Here is a 9,233-nt window from a genome sequence, read left to right as displayed (position 1 = left end):
AAAGAGAATTTCACAAAATTTCATCTTTGGAAAAAAGTACACATTCCCTTGACTCGTTACCGACATATGTTATGGGTAATATTATTCCCATTGCCTTCAGAAAGAGGCAAGTCAAGTGCTCTTTTATTATGCGAAAAAAGTGAAAATATGTTGAATTTTCTTTACATTTTCTTTATACTGTTGTACTCATATGACATCACGAGCCTTAGTAGTCTTCTCATCCAGCGGTTCCAACACAAAAATTTTTAAAATGCATAACTTTTGCATCGATTGTCCAATTTTCCTCAAACTTTCACTGTCGTTACTAATACCGCTGCATTCTCTCAGTCCTTATGTTTATGAAGGTGAACTTGTCCTTTAAGTTTACCTTCGTAAGTATGTACTTTACGTTTTAAATTTACAGGCATGCTCATCATTATTCTTCATAGAAATCTAAACTAAAAATGCATTGTATCGTATTTTTTTTCCTCACTTCCACTTCCTGCTAACACGTGTAAATTTGCACCTTCCTGTCTAATTAGAATAAACAATGATTCGTCCAACACGTTTGGTTACATGTTCACATTGTGACCATGAATTCAACATCGTGACATGATAAGGTTGGTAGGAAGCCAATACTGGTGGAGTAAGCTGCTGTTCGTAACAACCCATGCCAAAAAAATAAATAAATAAATAAAAAGATCCATACATCCGTAGGCCCTAAACCTTAGGCTTTGCATTGATCTCATATAATCTTGTAAAATTATAAATGTGATATAAATACAGAAAAGCGCCAGATTCATGGCTACGACAAGTACATGAGAAATTAATCAATTTCCTCCTGTAAATGTATATTATTCATCGGTACTAAATTATCATGATCTATGGAGAAATTAGCTTAATATCACCTCTTGAAGGCAGGCTATGAATTTGAAGGTTACGATGTTACATCATGTGAGCAATGATGATAGCGTGGCCTTGTCAATGAAATACGAACCAAATGTTACACTGAGCAGGTCCATCCGACTATCAAGGAATAGAAAGTGAAAGCGAGCTAGCATCGCCATGTCGTATGCTATGATAAGTCACTGCATGGCGTAAAATTCATTTAGGCCAACCCCAGGTAGGCCTAGTAATGTACTGCATACAGTACAATAGTCATGTATAAGACAGGCTATATTGGGGAAAATTTGGAGAGTTCCAGAAAAGGCAAGCGAAAGCACCAGTAGAAAGGCGAAAGGGATTACGAAACAATGAGAAATACTCAGAAATTCTCTTCTGTACACAAAAACACGCAAACAGCACACTCAAACTTATACCTTTCGGGAAGACCTACATACAACATTACATACACATACATAATACTAGTACACATAATATTTTGTATTCTTTAGGCCTACACAGACACTCAGATATGTCGAATGTACTTTCATTTCATTTCATTTCCGACAAAAGTATACAATACAAAAAATGACACTTGCATATAAAAAAAAAATAAGTGCATTGTGACTTTTGCATATTCAAATGAAATTAATGCAGATCATTCTTTTTTTTTTTACAATAAGACAAAACATACTTGTACTTTAAAGAAATACATAGGCAAACTGTAACTGAATCGTATCAAGGAAAAGATGTTGGAAACGGAGGGAACTTTGAATGGATTTATGTATTTATGTACGTATCAGCATGGACCTAACGTTGTAGGACCATGGTACCAGGAAGGGGTCAACCTCCTTGGCTAGTACTGTATGTACACTGTGTAAATTTATCAATGAATGAAAACGAAATATCTGTGTTTAAGGATAATAATAAAAAATGGAATGTGCTTTGAGGGTTTCCTTACGAGAATTGTTATGAATCGTAAGACCTAGGCTTGTCGGGGATTAAGAAAGTAATGACGTCGTAAGCCCGCTTTAATGAGTTAGGTCATTTACCCATTAAAAAATACTAGAAATATCTTAACGTTGGCTGTCTAAATTGTTTGCACCTGTTTGTTGGGCGTGTCATTGAACCCCGTACCTCCCTTCTCGCTACGCGATCCCACCAGGGACCGTTGGTAATACTGCCCAATATCAGTGAAGTGCGTGATACACATACGTGTTAGCAGTCAATGTCGATGGGCCGGAGTCAATGTGCCGCCTCTTTTACGGACGCTGCCGTGCTCTAGATTGGAAAGTTTGTGTGAGTCCTGGCATGAGAAGCTGTCATTACCAACGGTGCAAGGGCGCCGGAAGCGGGGGGGCAGGGGTGGCACTTGCCCCCCCAAACAAAATGTTGGGGGGGCAAAACGAGTTTTTGCCCCCCCAAAGTGCCCCCTGTAACAAATAATTAATCACTGATTTAAAGACCAAAATGAACAATAAAGGCATATTTCTTGTCTAAATGTTGTAATTTCATAACTGAAAATGCAAAATTTTTCGCCCCTAACGGGGCGAAAGTGCACTAACAACATACATTATTGTATCTATACACTAATAGTAACTTATGAGTAAATTTTGTGTATAGATGGTAGCCTCGTGTCCTCGAGTGTGCCCGCTGAAACATACCTTTAGTAAACCTTACATATTTCATTTTCTTCTTTGCTTTCTAGTAGTATAAGAATATTTTTTATTGTTCGAACGATGCGATCACGTTTAAGCTTTTAATGAGTACATTTCAGATAAATTGCAAAGTGAAAGTGGCTCGCTCTATAAAAGCGACTTTTATACTCTGTTTTTACAAAAAGTCCCTACCGTAGGAGGGGGTCCCCCTCCCACACCCTCCCCCCGCTCGATCGCTTCGCTCCCTCGCCGAAGATCTCGCACCATCACATTATTAATGTACTCCCGTATGTTATGATCATAGTCCTTCAAACTGATTTTTTCAACATATTTTTTATTGTTCGAACGATGCGATCACGTTTAAGCTTTTAATGAGTACATTTCAGATAAATTGCAAAGTGAAAGTGGCTCGCTCTATAAAAGCGACTTTTATACTCTGTTTTTACAAAAAGTCCCTACCGTGGGAGGGGGTATCCCCCCTCCCACACCCTCCCCCCGCTCGATCGCTTTGCTCCCTCGCCGAAGATCTCGCACCATCACATTATTAATGTACTCCCGTATGTTATGATCATAGTCCTTCCAACTGATTTTTTCAACATGTTAATTCCCCAGAAATTTGCTTTAATTCTCTATAAACGCGAATTTTATACTCTGTTTTTACAAAAAGTCCCCACCGTGGGAGGGGGTATCCCCCCTCCCACACCCTCCCCCTGCTCGGTCACTTCGCTCCCTCGCCGAGGATCTCACACCATCACATTATTATGTACTCCCGTATGTAATAATCACAGTCCTTCGCACTGATTATTTTCACCATGTTTAATTCCTTAGAAATTTGGTCTATAAACGCGACTTTTGTACCCTGTTTTACAAAAGCTCCCTACAGTGGGGGGGGGGGGGGGTAATCCCCCTTTCCTTCCCCCCCCCCCCCCCCGCTCATTCGCTTCGCTCACGCGCCGAGGATCTCACATCGTCACAATGTGCCCCCGTTGAGATTTTGCCCCCCCAAAACCAGAAGTGTTCCGGCGCGCTTGCAACGGTGACATGTTTTTATGCAATGCCAATGGCATTTTGTGATTATAATCTTGAGGGGATTAAATCGTGTATTTTCTATTGAAAAAAAAGTCTATATCGTCTATATATACGTCTATATCCAAGCACCACCTCAGGAACAGTCGAGAATCTCATTATGGGTGTGACATCACGACAGAAATCAGAATAATTGAAAATGGAACTAATCAATAATAGAACAACAATATTTGTATCTCTTATTGTCTTCGTCCTAATGGCAGATATAAAAGTATAGAGCTCGGATGTTCCTATTCCTCCCGCCATAATGACAAACGGAAATCGTTCCATTCTTCGAAATGGGATTCATCTCGTAGAAGGCTCGTCAATATTGTCAACTAGGTTTCAAATACGACGCGACAATTTCATTGTATAAGTCACAATATAGTGAAAAAAGGGTTCAATACACGTTCAATACACAAACGGTCAATCAACAGTATGTAAGAAAGGGTGATGTCCGTTATTCCGAGGGTTCGTCAATCCGAAAATGAAATAAGATTTATTATTCCGAAGGTTTGTTTTTCCGAAATACAGAGCTTTTGTATACACTCGGGGGGGGGGGGTCGTTAATCCGAAAAATGAAAAAGGGTTCGTTAATCCGAACATTTGGGGTGATATTCCTATGGAATATCACCCTTTCCTATGAAATAGACTCCCACAAAACATTCGTAATCTGTCCTCTCTAAGTGAGTTTAAGAGCTCACTAAAAACCTGGTTATTTAGACAAGCTTTTTTGTAAATATTTCCTTTATTCCTTTTCTCATACCTCTTTTCACTGGTATTTTCTTTCTGCCTCTCTTTCTTGCGCCATGAGCATCTATTCATGATGGATACCGGCGCATTACAAGTGTTCATATTATCATTATCATTATTATTCCGAAGTATCGTTATTCCGAAGGTTAGTCCGTAATTTTGAAAATGAAATAAAATTTTGTCAATCCGAAAATGAAATAGGGTTCGTTAATTCGAAAATGTAGAGACGGTGAGTAATTACGAACCTTCGAGATTACGTACGTTATTTCATTTTTGGATTAACGAATCTTCGGAAAAAACGAACACAGAAATTACAGACTGAGCGGCTATGTTATGTCTCCACGAGGACACGCCTCATCGACATTGTTATTGGGCAAACCATAAACCATGGACTCTACAAAACCGACCAAATTGACCGGAAAAATGTTGACAAAAGAAGGAAATAAGATTCATGGTTAATAAACCACCTGTTGCTCACACAACCCACACACACAGCACACACACAATCTCTCTCTCTCTCTCTCTCTCTCTCTCTCTCTCTACCCACTTTTCTCTGTCAATTTATGTTGCTTGTGGAACGATTTATCTCAAACAAGGGGCGGACAGCAAGCGGGTCAGAACTTCGGAATTAATTTGCAATCAAAATAAATTGTTCCATGTTGCAAGGACATCGCCCTAGGCCATATATTATTCTCCATCAAATACCATCTGTGAGGTCAATCTTTAGCCTGAGGTATTTATTTATTGTTATCTTATCCCCCCCCCCCACCAAAAACAAACAAACAAACATGTAACTGTAATATTTCTTTCCAATCTGAAGATTTATTTATTTACTTCATGACACGCTTTATTAAATTTATGTAACAATTAACAACAGGCTATACTCAATCAGATTAACTTTGAAATAATGATGAAACCAGGCATTGACGAATAAGTAATCCACTCTCCCATTGGGTAATTGTGAACTACGTTCTGTGAGTTTTGTCATAATATACATAGGAAATAAAAGATAGCATTGACAACATTGGTCTTTGTAATGCTGGGGCCGTACAGCGTTCATCAAAGGCACAAAATTTTCACACTGCTTTGGGAAATTCCATGAGCATTTGTTAGCTGGTTTTGGATAGCAGAAGGACATCGGAGTCAAAACCACCAAAAGAATGACATTCTACGAACATGAAAGAAAAGAAAATGCGATAGATGAGTATCGCTTTATCGGTTTTGCCATGGTGGATACACGTGCTACTGTATTTGGAGTGTAAGAGTTTGTTGAGTTCACAACTAAACCTCGACGAAAGCTACTACAATGTACACTGCAAAAAGTCCGGTGTTAAATATGAAACACCGAGCTGGTGTTAAATTTCCAGTGCTCATTCATGGTGTCAGATTAACACCTCCGGGTGTCATTTTAAAATGTAAAATTGTTTTTTTGAATACTTTCTTAGTTACTGCACTTCTTGTTAATTTTGAACTTCAACAAGACGATAAAGAATTTTCCGATAAAGTACTTGATTTTTGAAAAAAAAAATGTGTAAACGCATTTACACCACTGTAACACCAGTTGGTGTGGTCCCCTATTGAAGCTGGAAGGGTGTTATACCATTGAAATTAACACCACCGATATTAAATCAACACCATGCGATGTCATTATTGAATTAACTCTAGCGCAGTGTCAAAAATATCACCAGCCACAGTGTCAAATGAACACCACGAAGTGCCAGGTGAACACTTTTTAACACCGTCACAATACATTTTCTACACCTGTGGGTGTGGTCCTCTATTGAAGTTTGATCGGTGTTAGATTTAACACCCATGGTGTGAAATCTAACACCGATGTTTTTACAGTGTATACCACATGCAATCACACAATAATTAAAAAAAAAATGTAATTAAAAAAAAACCAATGCGTTTACTGTACTTAGTCATCCATGGTGAGCATATGGTGTATCTTCAGTGTATAAGCACTGATCACACACGGTACCGCCTTGATCCTTAAACTATTACTCAAGCAGTGCGTTTTTTACGAAAATGAAATCATTGGTTTAACAAGTTGGGTCCCGTTTCACGGCAGAACGAGATGGCACTGACCAGACATTCTTTTCGGTAATCGGCTGATGAGGATAATATTTAGGCCTACTCTGTTCCCTTTCAAAACACATGTGAGTTTTAAGCGATATTATATAAAGAAAGATGGTATCAAAAGTATAGCTAAGGAGCTACAATGTGTGCAAACAGTTAGGAATTATCACCAGCTATTCTGGGAGTACACGTGACCCGCTGGATTGCGGAGAAAAGAAGAAAAAAAATACACAATATGTTACTCTGAAGAGATATGGGTTGAGCGATAGATACTGACGTGATGACGCTACCCCCATGCACCCTTCCTTTCCCTCTCTGCCATTGATAAGGATCGTAGCCAGTTTTTCTGTGACCCTGCGAACATTATTTCCTCAACATCATCCATGCACCTCCAAACAGCTGGTCATTAGAAGGGAAACTCATGTGACAAGGCCTACACATGTACATTCCAGCTACGCCGAATACCATTGACCAGATGGGGCGATTCAATTCGGGCGGTCCCTGGGACTCGATACTACCCCCTCTCCCTCCCCCTCCCTCTACCCCTGAGCGTGGGTCGAAGGAGTACTGGTATGTATCCTTAAAGGGATAATCACCCTCAACATATAATTATGTCAAATTAATTTGAATGGAAATTATTATTCATATTTCACAACAACAACAGCAAAGTACAATATATAGGCCCTACACTGGCCAAAGCAATATTAAACTCTTCAAAATACAATTCAAAACAGCGGAACTGTTTACAATTTAAAGTAAACGTAATGATGTATAATGAACGACTACAAACACAAGGTTATATTCAAATATAAGACGGAAACCGAACCTTCGGTTCATAACGAATAGGAGTTTGAAATAAGTATGACGGAACCAAATTAAAGCAATTCTGGTAAAATATTGTTCGGTTGAGTGCGTCCTTAGATTAGGCCTATACAACAAAGAACAACATTCTTGAGATATTAATTATCTATAAGGACATTGATAATGATCAACAATAAAGCGAAAAAACGAGTATATTATGTGGGGTCAATGAGTGCAGAAATGATGAGTCGCAGAAATATATGAAATGATGAGTTGCAGAAATGATAAGATTTGTATTGAATTGAATGGATATAGAAGAACCTGATAATAAAGTTTTAGAAAAATCGCATAATCCGTTCAAAATTTGCACAATTTCCAAATCTTCAAAGTTTTGAATAAATCAATATGCCGTCATAATGTGTGTCATTAGTGTCACATTTTGAGCTACAAAAAAGAACTGCCTCTATTCAACGACATGTTTGCAAAGAAAACTATCAAGAATGAATCCCATGTTATTTGTGCTATAATGAAGACTCTGCAATAGACAGCTGCAATTCTGCTTTCCTCGTCCAAGGACCGATGTCACAAAATAACTTGTGTCAGTGAAGAGTCCAAAATCTTGCAGAACCTCCTCCCCCTCCCCCCCCCCCCCCCCCGCAGTGACATTCACACATACTGACACATTGAAGACACACCTACACCATGAAGATTTGAATGCTCCAGTATGTGTAAAGTGTGTGCCACGCAGAAGCCCAGTGTTCCATGATTCGTTCTGATTTCCGACATGTTCGTGGACGACTTCCATTTGGTTAGTCATTATCCTATCAAGAAAATTGCTACCAGCACATTAAGAGAGACCTTGAAACGAAGCTGCTCACAACATGCAACATTTTTCAGATGGAAAGGGAGAGAGTTGGGGGGGGGGGAGGTGTATATAGGAGGGGGAGAGTAGTAAAGCTGCAGTCGATTTCAATTTTGGAATTCCCTCGGAACTATGTTTGTCAGGCATTGCAAATGACACCCTGTCTTATTGTCTTTTGAGAGAGATTTGCGTGATCTCGTAATTCGTTTAGGCGAAACACTGGCGGATGCGAGCTTCCTGAATGGAACGGACTTAATAAGAGTCATGCAAACAGAGCGCCATCCTGCGGTCGTGAACTCGAACCTCAGCGTGAGATGTTACAGGAAGAGAAAGAGAAAAGGGGATAGGGATCGCGCATGTTGCGGGCGGGATTAAGATCCAGAAAATGACAAAAAGACGACACTCCGCATTTGAGTCAATGTGTGAGGACGCCACATACAAATATAACTTACTACAAAGATTGCATTTCCCAGCTTATTTTAGCTGCACCCACACATTATGTCCGACATGAATAGGATGCGGCAGTTACTTTCCCTCGATGCCTCTTGAGACTAAAATCATTGAGAATTTGGAAAGCGGGAAAAGGGGAATCGGGAATAGTGAAGATTGCTCGGTGAGACGAGCATGTCGCTGTTCGTGCCAAAATCAACTCCTTTCAATTGCCCGCAGTAGCTCTGTATTAAGGACAAACACATTTTACTGTGCACTACACAATAAGCAGATTTTGTAGCATAATTTGACGGACCGGTAGTCAGTAACGAGGGTAAACGCCGCAGTACTATATCAAACAATGCTTAAAATTTCCATCAGTTTTCATTGACAAAGGCATTTGTTCGCATTTTGTTCCTGACAATAACTGTTTCGTCGAAGCTTTGAATGTTTGAGAAGTAAGCTATGGGAAATTACAGATAAAGAAAATAATGCCAATTTTCTTACAATTTCCGGGATTCATTTTTTTTTTTTTTTTTTTTTGGGGGGGGGGGGGGTCAGTTAAGGTCCCTTTCCGCAGCTGTGCATGAGGATATTCTAAACCCCAAACACAGAATATCAGGGAGGTGGGAAAGTCTTTCTTCCACCTCCCTGCCAATGTGAATACATTGTATATTGGTCAAACGCTGAACTGTCACGGTACCAGTACCTTAGTATCGTGAACG

This window comes from Diadema setosum, chromosome 13 (genome assembly GCF_964275005.1).
Source record: "Diadema setosum chromosome 13, eeDiaSeto1, whole genome shotgun sequence".
NCBI classification, from domain to species: domain Eukaryota; kingdom Metazoa; phylum Echinodermata; class Echinoidea; order Diadematoida; family Diadematidae; genus Diadema; species Diadema setosum.
The sequence above is the reverse complement of the archived record's forward strand: the minus strand, read 5'-3'. Positions refer to the sequence as shown.